The sequence below is a fragment of the Gobius niger genome (assembly GCF_951799975.1).
Source record: "Gobius niger genome assembly, chromosome: 6".
Taxonomy (NCBI): domain Eukaryota; kingdom Metazoa; phylum Chordata; class Actinopteri; order Gobiiformes; family Gobiidae; genus Gobius; species Gobius niger.
The window spans coordinates 14325840-14338794 of NC_136857.1; the positions used below are offsets into that span (position 1 = coordinate 14325840).

The 12955-nt window shown below is 42.5% G+C and overlaps 1 protein-coding gene across 3 annotated transcripts in view; it reads right to left on the minus strand.

The window, feature by feature from the left end:
- Positions 1–12718, minus strand: part of l1cama (L1 cell adhesion molecule, paralog a) — a 57988-nt gene extending 45270 nt beyond the window's left edge. For all 3 annotated transcript variants that reach the window (XM_079558879.1, XM_079558878.1, XM_079558880.1), the window contains exon 1: positions 12528–12718. The gene's annotated coding sequence lies outside the window, so the exon portion shown is untranslated. The remainder of the gene's footprint in view (positions 1–12527) is intronic.
- Between the last annotated feature and the right edge of the window lie 237 nt (positions 12719–12955).

The window sequence follows — 12955 nt, forward strand, 5'->3', positions numbered from 1 at the left end:
AGGCAAAACGCAACATGTAAAGCTCACACTACATGTTGGGGCTCAGACAGACGCACAAAAGATCTTCACGCGGCGGAGCAAAGCATGATGGGTGATGGTGTATATACTAAAAATAGACGCTCATTATTGCAGACTGTGCCCTAGCGTGGGGTCCTCTTTAGTGCCATGCCCAATTAGCCCTGATCAATTCCGAGTGCAAACTGCAAAAACTCCAGCATCAGCTCCGATATGTGATTTTGATCAGATTGCGAGTGACTAATCGTGCAGCCCGGCAAAAAAACAAGTCAAAAAGGACACAATTCGGGGAGAGGCAGCGAACAAAACATGACAAGTGTATTCAGCGGCGGGAAAAGCTCCACAGCGCGACGAGCAGAGAGCGATGTAGGTCATAAACATTACACCAAAAACATCACAACACGCTTATATAACTTTTTACACGTTGGGGACTGCAGGGTTTGCAAATTATTAGCCAAATGAGATGAGAGGCTTCCCAAAATACAGCCGGCAGAAGGCACACAGAGCACAGCGCCAAGAAAAACAGAGCTGTTTGGAGTCCAATAATGAGGATAATGTAAGAGATCTACATCGTCAGACACAACACTGGTGCGGGATTGCTTTAATGCAAGACGGAAAGCTTATTAAGTGGGGCTTATGTTGAGCTTTGATATGAAACACACTATACAGAAATTCATAAGCAATAAGATGGAAAGAAAAGGGTTGCGCAGTTAATCACAACAATTAGGGGCGGCTCGGATGGTCGAGAGGCTCGTCTTATAATCGGACGGGGCAGTTCATAATCTTTGGTCGTTGTGTCCTTAGGCAAGACCCTGCCTTCACCCACCTCGCCCATGTTGGCCACTTTCTCAAAGCACTAAACTGTAGTCATATGTCATTACTGCTAGAGCCCAACCGGCATGTTTTTTGGGGTCCGATATCGATACTGATATGAAGGGGGTTGGCATGGCCGATATCCGATATATAGGCTGATAGGTTTTAGTTGGAGGGGAGTATCTGTCAAATAGTTAAACATTTATTATTATAGTAAAGGTTTAAATAATAGAAATACATAGAAATATATGTAATAGAGGTCGACCAATGTGGGTGTTTCTAAGGCCGATGCCGATATCTAAACTGTTGTGTTGAACTGTGACAGTAGGAGGCGCTGTATATTCATGTTTAGGTACTTCAGAGGGAGCTTGTTTGAAAGACAAAAATCAGTAGATTCCAAAACAAGAAACGATAAGTCTATCTTATGGTTCCAAAATTATGCGCGAAAGTCTACAACATAAAAATACATATACAGTTTTCGCTGACGAAGCCTTTTGGATGAGAGGCGAAACGTTCGAGACTTCAACCACCAGTACAGAAGACGATTTGAATACCTTCATTGAAGACACATAAAATAGGAGTACAAACTTATGACTGATTGGTGTCTGTGTGTCTCGAGCTCCCTGAGGCCCAGGAAGTGAGGGCTCATTTCACAGCCCAGACTGAGCCCTTTACAGTGCAAAAAAATAAACAGGAAGTCTCTATCACTTTTAGTTATAGAGTTATCGGCCGATAAAAAGGCATGTTGGTGTTTTAATACTTGTGAGGAAGTCTGGAGAAAGTCATGGAATGTGATGAAAAACTGACCAAAGCCGTTCACTTAAGCAATACAATAAGTAATACAAAGCAAATGCTGTCCATAGATGTTAGATTTCTCATCCTTTGCTCCAAAGCCAACTCTGATTAGTAACCACTCCGATGTCCACAACTTTTTTATTTCATAATGAACTCCAAGGAGCCTCTTAATCGAACTCCAGAGTTCACAGTGGCATTTTGCGACTCCTTGACATTTTAGTTTCAAACGTCTCAACTCTCCTCCCGCTGCGTAATCAATTCACTGGCCTTCTTCTCTTTTCCGCGTTGGCTTTTTGACTGCCATTGCCATGTTTTAACCTAGTCCTCGCCTCTCCCCCCTTCAGCCTGCTCTTGCGTCTTCTTGGTGGGTGTAGCGTGAAACAGGATGGCACAGTAGGTGAGCTTAAATTAGGCCAGTGTATAGGGATTACTCACCCACTCACAACCTGATCCCCTCCCACTACTGTGTAATCCAGCACTAATGAATATATCACGGCTGACACAGCAGATAAGGCGTCTAGGAACCGCACTCACAACATTATTGAATCGTCGACAGACAGAAGTTGGCTGCTTACCCACAATGCCTCAGCACTGGAGGAGTATGTATGAGTGGACCAGCTTCATCTGTCTCCGTTATGGCTGATCTAAATGAAGTGCAAGAACGGAGTGGAGAAGGGCTAAATGAGAGAGTCAATACACACTTAACACTAAATACTTCCATAGAGTCCTTACATGGATTTCAAACTGAACCGCAGCGTGAACGAAATTATGGTCAATGCAAATTCAATAGAAAGACTTCAGTTTTGAATATGCAGAAAAGAATTCACAGGGACATCATTCTATCTATTTATCTGGGATGATTCTTCTGACACAGAGTAATATTACAGATCATGGGGTTGGCGATAAAATACATTTAATTTTTTTCCTAAAGCCGCACGATTCCAATTTTATCACAATTCAGTATCTTTATGTTGCCTTTAAGAACAGTGTTGGGGTAACGTATTATAAAAGTAACTTTCTCAGTAACACAGAAATATAATTTATTACTTCCACAAAATATGGTAATACAATAGTCATTACAAGTGCATTTTAATGCCAAACTATCCCCAAATCAAGTTGAAAACTGGTATAAGATCTGTAGTTGTGTGAAGCTAATGTCCCCATAACAAAAGACAAGAGAATGGGGAAAGGAAATCTCTGACTCTGCGGCATTATTACTATTTTCAGTTTATATTTTACCGAAAGTAACTGAGAAGTAACTCAAAGTAGTAGCTGTAGGCTCTCAGTCATACAGGAGTTGTCCATCGTCAATGCAGTTTCTTGAGTAAACGAGTACAGAAGATGACTCAAGAACCTGCATTGAAGATGTAGTACAAACATATTACATTTTTAAAGCTGTAACTGTATAGAATATATATTACAATTTTAAAGTAACTTTCCCAACACTGTTTAAGAGTCAGCAAAAGCCAAAGACATTACCATCTTTACTCGATTACGTCGGCGCAATACTTTCTCCTCAATAAACTGAAAAGGAAAGTTGAATTTTCTTTTTGAAAAGTGCATAAATGTAGAACTAAAGTGTTGCTCTCTCGCTGGCTTGGTATCTATTTATTCATCATATAATTTAGCTATTGAAAAAGCAGCAACAAAAATCCAATGAACTGACTGTGACACCACCACTCATTATATCAATCATCCATAGACGTTATTCTGTTCCACTATGGCAAAATATCCCCAAAAAACAACAACAACAACAAACAAACAAACTTACATCCTGTAGGCACTCTCAGTAACTCAACATTGATAATACTGTATAATCTCAAAACAGTTGGGTCTTCCCGACAGTATGCCGTGACGTGAAATCGAAATATTATTCAATGTGCGTCAAGAAAAACTGCTTCTTTTTTTTTAAGGTAAGTGCATGAAATATAAATGAAGTGTGGAGATAAAAGTAACTCCAAGGACGACCGCAGCAGCTGCAAAAACTCACAATGAAATCAAAGCAAAAGCCGATGTCTCTGGAATACAAAGATTTTCAGAGAACAGTGTGTCTTATATAATAAAGACAGAGTTGAAGTATCACCCAGAGGAGTAAGATATATCACACCCCAAAGTTTCATTAAAAATGCAGCAACAGATCAATAATTAGTAAACCAATGCTGTCATGTCCCTCTAATGCAGACCTGGGCAAAGTACGGCCCGCGGGCCACATCCGGCCCGCGAGATGATTCAGTCCGGCCCATAACTTGTAGGGCATAAATTCATAAGCATGTCAAAAAAAAAAGTAAGTCTCTAGCTCATTCCTGTGCGGAGTTATGATTTTTTTTTTTTTTATTACCAGAATGCTCACTCCAGCCACTAGGGGGCAGATTAAATAAGAATAAAAGTAAAGAATTCCACAGGTGTCCAGCAAAGGGCACTGGCATAATAAGATATAAGGATATAAACAACACATTGTGTGACTTGCAAGTGGGAAATGGACAGTCTGCCCCTGGGCAGCTGTGGCTACAATAGTAGCTTACTACCACGGAGTGCGGAGTGAATGAATATTGACTACAAAGTAGCAGAGACTTGTGACACAGGCTTGTAAAGTGTAAGCCGTTGTTATGAGGCTACAGTCCTGCCAGACTCATCATTATAGATTTATTGAAAAAAAGTCCTCAATGTATTTTCCCAATCAAAACATTTTTTTTATTTTGGAGCTTTTGTTCATGGACCCCGGCGATACACTCCCGATATATTATACTTATATCCCGATATAAGTTTGAGTTATTGTTGGTGCGGCCCTCCGACTCAATTCAGGCTCCTCATGTGGCCCCTTTTGAAAATGAATTGCCCACCCCTGCTCTAATGTGTGCTCTGTGTAATGTTCTGACGCCAGAGGACAATAGGGCTTTGACATAACACACAAAGCTGTTAATGCTGGTGATATTGGGTTTATTATATTTCTGCACCACAGTATCAATTATTGAGCGATCCATCATCCCTATTGTATGAATAGACTGCCTAATGCCAGATCATTATAGTCACACTTTGACTGCCAAAAAAACATAAAAACATAACTGGTTAGTGATCACCTGGTTACCAGAGACTCACTGGTTCAAATCTCCCAGCGTATGATAGGCCGAGCCTTTGTCCCGGGTCGTGACAATTTTACAGTCATGACAGGAAGGACGTCAGGCCACAATAAACATCTGCAAACTCAACATGACAGTTTGCTGTGGCAGCACAGGTGAGCCCTGGGACCATAGAGTTCGGGAAATTCCACAGTTACCATGGAGATCCGCCATCTTTGCAGCGGTTAGCATACATGTCCATAGACTAACATTAGCTAAAAACAGTATAAAAAGTGGAGAAAAAACAGTGGAACTGCTGAGTTACTGCTGGTGAATACATCTAACACACTGTGGTGTTCAAGTGCTAAAGGGGGGGTATTATGCAAAATCGACTTTTTCAAGCTTTACATCATGTTATTGTATGTCATTCCCTCATTAAAAACATGCCTGAAGTGTTGCCTTGGCACATTCACATATTTTTGAGTAATCTGTAAAAACTCTGATGGCGGCCATTTTAGTGATAGGTTTGCCTGAGTCCTCCTAGGAACGCCCCCACCTCCTGGAGACGCCTCTGAGCTTTCGTCACCAGCCGAGTAACCAATCACTGCTCCTCAGCAGAACCCCCTCCCCACTGATGCCACAGACAGAGTGTGGAGGGGGCGTGTCAGAAAGGGTCAGAGGTTCTTAAAGAGACAGAGGCCTATTTCAAGACATTCGCTACAGCCATTTTGAGAGAGCAATTTTATACAAGGCAGTTATTCTAATTTACTGCATTTACAGACCAACAGAAGGTTTCGTCATCATTGTAGTGTGCTATAGACTGGTGCTATGTGATTGAAAAAAGCATAATACCCCCTCTTTAATGTGAACAAAAACTCCAGTTTTCTAGCTTTTAAAATCTCCATTAGTTTACAATTGCTGTTAATCCCATAATGCTTAGCGATACGACATCACATCCGCCCCGCCCACTTTTGCCACTTTTTGCGTTGTCTTTGTGTAAAATGGCCGATGTTAATTTGCACCAACAAGTCAACACTGCACCGTTTCTCTGTGCGGCCCGAAAACGGCTTTGTTTTCATGTAGTAACTGATTTTATGTGGACTTCGCCAGTCCCAACAGATAGGAGAAAAGCACAATTAATGGCGGCGCCCACGCGAGCCTCCGGAATAAGGTGAATTGGTTGGTGATCGCCTCACTCACTGGTGCAAATCTCCCAGTGCATGATAGGCAGAGCCGTGGGAAGATATTATAGTTAGGGGGTGCTGAGGGACAAAATGTACCCCAAAAATCCTTTTTCTGTGCATATTTCCTATTTATTCATATTGCCTGCCGTTCGCAAATTATCCACCAGATGATAGGCAGAGCTTTTTTTGTCCCAGGTCGTGACAATTTTACAATCATGACAGGAAGGACATCAGGCAACAATAAACATCTGCAAACTCAACATGACAGTTTGCTGTGGCGGCACAGGTGAGCCCCAGGACCATTGACATACCAATCATCAGGCCTGCAGTGGTAAGAACTGATGTATAACAAGTGCTGAAGACATGACAAGTAACTAATCATGAAAATCTCAAACAGCCGATTACAAAGGTTGACATTGATCAGTGCAGCTGATTTTAACTAACCACCAGATTGATTTTATTCATTTCCTATAGTTATTTATACAGACGGCATCTCGTCATAGAAGGGGGCGTGGCTTCGTCGAGGGGGAAAATAGAATCTTTAGAGAAACACAATTTTCCACTCTTTTTAGCCATTTTCTGGTGGAATATGAACTTAGTTATCACACATAAATAAAGTCAAGTGTAAATCGGGCCCATATGGATATTTTGTCGCAACAGATTGTTCAGTAGAAGTGAAAAAACGGCAGTTGTAGCAAGCGCTAGCTAACCGTTAGCATTAGCCCGATGCTAACATGTAGCATCAAGTTAGCATTCTCCGTTATTCATGTATTTATGGGCTGTTGATCACTTTGCTCCTCTCCATGTCTTTGTATCATTATTTAGTAGAAAACTATATTCATAATTCAGCATTTGTTACAGTCGTTTTTGAATAATTAGAGAACATTTACATTTTTTCTAAATTGTTTTCCCCCTTAACTGTTTTCAAAAATGACCATATATGGGCGATTCCAGAGATGCCGTCTGTATCTATGGCAGACGTACGTAAAACGGACCGTGGACGTAACGTACTCGTTAGCATGTGATGTGACCGACTTACCGCGATAATCGTAACTATTTTTCTTCTATCAAATATCAAATAAAGATGCTTCTTATTTCTTACAACCCTGAGCTGATTTGATCCAATTTAACATGAGACAGACAGCTCTTTCAGTTTATAAATGTGGACTTACCACGACGCTGCGGACATCAGAGACATGACATCATCTTTCACAAACAGTAATAACGGCCGATGTGGACAGATTTATGGTATCTTAATTCCCGCGAGACATGCGGATATTGGCGCGTGTCAATGAGTCATTCACGCAGTAAGTTGCCGTAGTACAATCAGCAGAGTCAGAGTCCAAAACCCTGGACAGAGAGACAGTTTAACCCGAGTTATAACCCGCGTTTAAGGACAATGAGGCAATTGACAGAGGGGCTTTTCATGCAGATGAACTGATGCAAAAGGGGGTTTCTGTAGCTCCGGGAACAAAGACATATTTTTCATAGGCATAGATTAACGCATCAGAAGGCAAAGGAAGGTCAGACACTGGCTGAGCATCTTTCATTTATATTCAAGATACCGTGTGGCTAGTTTTATTGGTTTCAGTCACAGTGTGCCTTGGAGCTGTTAAACCTCAGGAAATTCCATTTAGATTGACATGACTTTTCAAACTATCTTCTATTGCCTTTTTTTCCCCCCTTTTGGAGCCTAAACCTTAACTCGTGATGTTAATTTCCCCAATATTGGTTTGACAATAATTAATTTTCCTGCTCGATTGAAGCAATACCCACTGTGGGCTTTCCCGTTTTGCAATTTTAACCACCAATATCATATTTGCTACCCGGGGGAACTCTGCAATCCCCTCTCTCTCTCTCTCTCTCTCTCTCTCTCTCTCTCTCTCTCTCTCTCTCTCTCTCTCTCTCTCTCTCTCTCTCTCTCTCTCTCTCTCATACCATCGCTATTGAAAACTGTAATAAGGTAATTCACTTTCCCAAATTAAATTCATTTCCATATGTGACGCCTCTATTTGTGGCCAGGTTTTCCATCACAGCTTCAATAGTATAATTGTGTTGGATTTATTGCTCTTTGTCTAAGAGCCTCTTTCTGGGAAGGCCAATTGGATGAGGCTTGGTCATTATTTTGATTAAGATCCTCTGTCCACTGTGGCAGGAATACTGATACAACAACTGAGACCAAGTGTTAAGAATATATCCCAAAAGAAGGCAAGGGGAAAGGTGTGTGTTAAGTTTGGGAAGAGGTTAAATGTCTCACAAACAAGTTTTATTCCTGCCTTTTGCTGTCCAATGTGAAGAGAACACATGTTTTTTGTAATTAGAAAGAAATATATATACATTTTGGCATTCATTATTTGTCTGTAGTATTATTTAAACGTACTCATCTCATCATAGGAAAATTAGGAACATAGGAAAGTCCATTGTGTAGGAACAGAATTTTTCGTCTAATATATTATGGGACCAGGAAACTGCTAAAATAGGAAAAGAAAGAAAGCAAAAACAATTCTATATACTACATATATATAATAAAAACTGTCAAATCTCCACTGATTTCAGGGCACACAAACAACAACCAGGCAAGTCACTTTTGATGCTGCCACCAGTTGTTTTCTGACACACCCTCTGCTTCTTCTTGTATATATTATTTTGCACCCTGCCCCTCCTGTCACTTCTCCAAATGTCCCGCTCCTCACCCTTCCCCTCCTTCTCCATTCTCTATAATCAGTTACCCGTGGCTTCCTTGTCAATCCGCCTGACCCTTAAGTCCTTAAATCACCTCAATGTATTCTTCCCGAAACCCTGACGGCCTGTCGGTGCTATCCCCCTCCACCTGACACCCAGCAGCGGGCGCACTCTCCCATCCTCCACTCTCCCATCCGCCCATCCCAAATTCAAACAGCCCCCGAGATGCATCCAGGGAGAAAGGAGGAGGCACGCTTCTTCTTGACAGCAAACACAAACAGAGGAAAGACCCAGAGACTTTGCATTACAACTCCAGGGATTCACTCACAAGCCTTTGAATGCGCGAGTTTACAACTGATTGTCTCCGAGGAAGACGCAAAGCAAAGCACAGATGAAACAATTGTTGACACTTCATTGTGAGCAATAGTCAGTTCCCTTAACCCTTGTCTAACCCGGTCTCCACAGTAATGGCTGAATCACCAGAAAGTGACAAGTGCGGTGCTTTGATCGTAGCAGATGCTTAAGTAATGAGGCCAGCGAGGCAACGTCGAAGAATCACTAATTTGGTGCAGTGCAACAGGGCTGTGTGAGCGCTGGATTGTGTATCTCGCATTCACATGTGTTTGTTTATGTGCCTATTTCTCAGCAGAAGTACTGGTAAAAGGAGCCCTGAAGCAATAACAGGTGGTTAAGGAGCAAAAGGCCAGCGCTGGACCTCTCTTCGGTGGAGTTGCTTACAGGCAGCCTGCATACATACCACTGCTCTCCTCCCACACAGCACCAGCTTCACTTCAGCTGCAGGGCTGAGGGCATATGGAAGACAGCCAATTCCTACCATCCACGTTATCATCTGCTGGTAATGAATACATTTAAACAACAGTAGCCGACCTCACGGTGGTGGAGAAGCAAACAACTTCACCATTATTAGAGCAAAAATTCAACAGTTATGAATATTAAGTCTGGAAAATTGTAATTGAGTTCAGTTACTTGTTATAACACAGAAAACATAACAAAGGCGTCCAGATGCCGGTGAATAGGACAAAAGTGTTATCATTCATCATTATCATTATTTATTTATTGAAACAGGGACAATGTACAGAACCATTAGTCTTTACAAGAGGAGATGGTTTGTACCAGATTTAGCTCAGCAGCTATTTTCCATCCGCAGTCCCTGGACAGGTGTTTGTAATAAGGACTTGATAGACAGCTATTCTATACTACTGATGAAGTTATTATTCCGTTTTAGTTGAATGTGAGTAATGAATGGGTCTTTTGTGGTCCAAAACGGGGCCACATGATCTGTATTTATTTTTTCATTTATAATGTGCATGTTGTGCAAGCTCTTTGTCCAAACTAGGCCTGCACAAAATGAGAGAACAAAAAAGAATTCTAGAGTTAGAATATCTGCTGCACGTTCATTCAGACTGATACAAAATGAAAAGCAATGTTTTTTCATCAAATTATGTCAAAACAACACTACACTAATAAGGCAAAAATTAAACAAATTTGGGGAAAATCGTGACTTAAACTGAATTCAAGCTAATTTTTCTGTTCCCATGTGTTTTGTGTTAAGGTACGTGAGCAAAAGGTTGCAACTTTCAGTCATATTGAAGACCTCAGAGATTTTGCTACAGTGTTTTTGGCTTCTTGTGAATGGAAGCTACATTAAATCTGGCGATATGTTGTGCAGCCCTAGAAACCAAATCCTCCTGACTCACATTCACCTTGGCCTCATTTCAGCCTCACTGTGTTTTCCTGATTGCAACTGTGCAATTATTTATATCTTTAATTACTGTGCCTCCAGGTTTGTATGGATCCTCTGCAGACCCTCACTCAGAGCGACCTTGGCCTTTTCTCTATCCCACTTGATCCTTCAATCCTTGCCTTCAATATGTGCTATGCTGAAGGCAGGCTGGTTGAAAGGATGCACAGTAGACTCTCTTTCAAAGGGGTGTCCACCATCTACTCCTTATCTGCTTCATATTAATCACAGCCTTCTGCTTTCTTCATTGCAGAGCCCAGCTTTTCTGTGCCTTTTTCCTCATAAATCCCAGTTCCATCCATCTCTTTGACGGCACAGCTCAATTAACCAGGCAGTGTCAGAGGAAGAGATTACAGCCTGGACGATACAGTAGCGGGTCATTGATGCGCTCCCAGTCCAGACAGTGTCTCTGAAACACCTTTGCTGCTTCTGCTTCATGTAAAGAGTTGTGGCTGCCACACTCGGCTCAGCCCTGCATAAACAGTATGATAATGGGGCCTGCAGTGGGTCTCCGGAGGCTCTTTGCCTCCGGGCGCATGCACCGAGCCCTATTCAGCTGCTGTAAGAGATGCAGTGTGTGGTTGTGAGTGCTGCAGTGTGTTTATGGATGTTTTACAGATGGTAACAAGTCATTGTCAGCCGCACTCCCTCCCCTCTCTACCGGGTTCAACTGGCGCAGGCTCCAGGCCACTGAGGCATGCTGGGATATTCCCCACACCACTGGACTCGACAGACACAAGCCGATGAGCAGATATAAAGGTATTTGAAGTGAATTCAGTGTCAGTGATGAACACAGTGATACATGGGCACATGCACTAACCACACAAGACTATGTAACCAACAGACATCAGACAGAGTTGCCGCTTCTGGCACTTCTCTTTCCAACATCATTAACGCAGGCACAGGAACATTGTCTGTGTGCTGCGGGGCACAGCAGATGTGTAACAGGCCACAGAGGGTAAGGATGGCAGCTGCGTGGCACTAGGCCAGGTGAGCGCTCTATTCACTGCTACACCTGCACAGACTGATTTTAGCACTGCCCCGCCCGGCTTTTCTCCCTGCTATGTCTCATTTTATATAAATATCCTCTGCTGACTCTGCCGCCTGTTGATATCCTGCTCAGCTCTGGGTTCTTTTGCTGTTGCTGTAAATCTTTATGCTCCCGCTTCCTCTGAGCGCCGTAGTTTGGGGTTACTCATCCCTGTCTGCCCCGCCACAACAGACCGACTGCAGCAGCAGGAGATAAGATTGGTAGACTAGAAAATTGTTGTAGTCTGCTGTGCTATGTATGCAGCTGAATTTCATCCTCTGTGCTCAGGGAATATGACAGCAGCAATCATAGGCTGCCTGTACTTAACAACATTAAGCCATTTGGCTATTAGCTGGGGGAGGGGAACACGCACCCGTGGTGAGAAAACGAATATTCATTTCATAGCTCCAAAGCAACAGGAGATGTAAGGACAGCCTGGTGTATGTCTGAAAATATCACATTTGAATAGCAAAGCAGAACATTTTTGACCATTTGCATAATGCATTATAGATGAGAATAGAGCCAGCACTGATTTACTCACTGAAGATAAGAATTAAAGCCAAAAATCTTTTAGCAACAAAATTAGCAAAGCGTCCGAAAACAATATGAATGAAGATGAGCTGAAAATAGAGAATCAAAATGTTGAAAGTGAAAAGGGCTGTGTGTCTCTGTAATCATCATCTCAAATCTCTTGGCAGTCGAGTGCGGTGTGATTCTGAGAAGACCCTGTTGCATGCAGTGTCTCTAAATGTTTAATAAGCCAAAGAATAACGCAAAAATTACTACGGCAGAAAGTAGCACGTACCAACAGGTTATTCCTCAGTAACTAGTGACGCACAGTCTCCCAACAATAAAAAAGATTGTACAATTAGTTACTGTTGCACATCAACCAGTGGTAACACATCAAAGGAGCTCTTGCATTTATTTTCCAGCGTATTTGAAAGCTGGTATTTTTGAATTAAGCCTAAGCATGATGACACATCCGTAAAAGCAAAGTGCATTCACTGTAAATCACACAGTTATAACTCACATAGTAGCATTTTTTTTGTGTGTGTTAAAAGTAGCTCAGAGCCAAAGGTGTGTTGAAGCCACCACCACCTTGCAGCCTAATTAATCTCCTCACTCCAGCACTCTCTCCCGCTCCCCCAGCTCGCTGACAAACTGTGTGCCCGGACTAAAAACACACTTACCTCCTCACAGATGCTTCACAGTGGCTTCCTCCAAGTCCTCGCTTCTCTTCTCTCCGGCTTGCTTTCTGTTTGCACTTGTGCCTTTTTCTCCTCTTCTCTCTATCAAATTGATTGTGCCCCTGTTCTGTGCTGATGCTGCAGTGATAGGAAAACACACCCTCCTCCGGCCGCTCTCTCTGCCTCCCTGACTCTGATTGGCTGCCTGCTAGAGGTGACATCACCCTGCCTCTGCCTTTGCCTCCTCCTCTCTCTCGCTCTCTCTCCTCTCCACCTCTGTGTCTCCATAGATTCTGACCATTCCTTGATTATTACACCCAAGTCCCTCCTCCATCTCCTCCTTGTCCTCTACTGCCATCCCTGCCTGCTCTTCCTGCTGTGTGGATTATGGGGTTCAAATGCACATCCAACACTCAGCCAAAGAGACCCAA